Source organism: Lupinus angustifolius, chromosome LG08 (assembly GCF_001865875.1).
Source record: "Lupinus angustifolius cultivar Tanjil chromosome LG08, LupAngTanjil_v1.0, whole genome shotgun sequence".
Lineage (NCBI taxonomy): Eukaryota > Viridiplantae > Streptophyta > Magnoliopsida > Fabales > Fabaceae > Lupinus > Lupinus angustifolius.
The window spans coordinates 22,123,023-22,124,216 of record NC_032016.1 but is presented as its reverse complement, the minus strand read 5'-3'; positions in this window follow the sequence as shown (position 1 = coordinate 22,124,216).

The following is a 1,194-nucleotide window of genomic DNA, read 5'->3' as shown; positions in this document are numbered from 1 at the left end:
ATTGTATGACCGGTATAATTATTATACCATACTGATATTGGGACTAGTTTACCGATTATTAGTTGAACTGGTGGCACGGACTGGTTTTTACAACACTGGTTAGAGGACATAATTTTATCTTTCCTAATTTACTCTTACTAAAAATTGATATTTTCATATTTTATCTTTATTACCTCTCTTAAATTAAATATGTGATTATCACTAATATTAAATTTATATATGATAAAATTTTAATTATACTAATAAAACTTTTATTTATGTCAGTATTAATCTATAATGAACTAAAAAATATGTGTTGAGAGACAAGTCTAATAAATCTATTAATAAAGGGAATTGAAAGTTAGATTATGCAGATTAGTTTATTCATATTTTATCTTTACTAAAAATTTATACTTTCAACTTACTTCCTATTGTTTCTCGAAAATTAAATCTCATTATCACTAATAATAAAGTTATATATTTTATTTTATTAAATTTTATCTATGTAACTTTAACGTAATTTATAGAAGTATTAATCTACAAAATAAATAAAATTTTCAAATTGTTCAAGGAGTGTCCCCACCCAGACGAGAAACAAAGGTTGCAAGTAAGGAGGGACTTAGGCCTTGCCCTTGATAGATGAAAGTACTAATTAGGTTTTGTACTTAGCATACATGTCTATTTTTGAAGTTTCATTAACTAATCACCAGTACTCTTTATGTATCTAGTTAGCAATTAAACAAAGTCATAACACAATATATGAATGTGTTAAAATGTTTAATTATTAGCTGATACAATAAAGATGTTATCAATGATTAATTAGTAAAACACAAGACAATATATGAATGTGTTAAAATGTTTAATTATTAGCTGATACAATAAAGATGTTATCAAGTAATGATTAATTAGTAAAACACAAGAAAGAAACATGATGAAACTCAATATATTATTTTCATTTTGGATCTATTTTGAATTGAGATTACTTTCCTTTTTCAATTTTTCATGGTTCCTAAAAGGAGCGAAAAAAACTCAAGATTCAGAATTGAGATTACTTTCCCTTTTCAATTCTTACTATACAAGTGTCAAAAGTGCGATGTTCCTATCTTCCATCTGCATTGATTTTCTTCATTAATAAAGAAACAAATATTTTGATTTTTATTTATTAATATTTTTTATGATAAATATATTATTTTATAATACTTAAAATGATATATA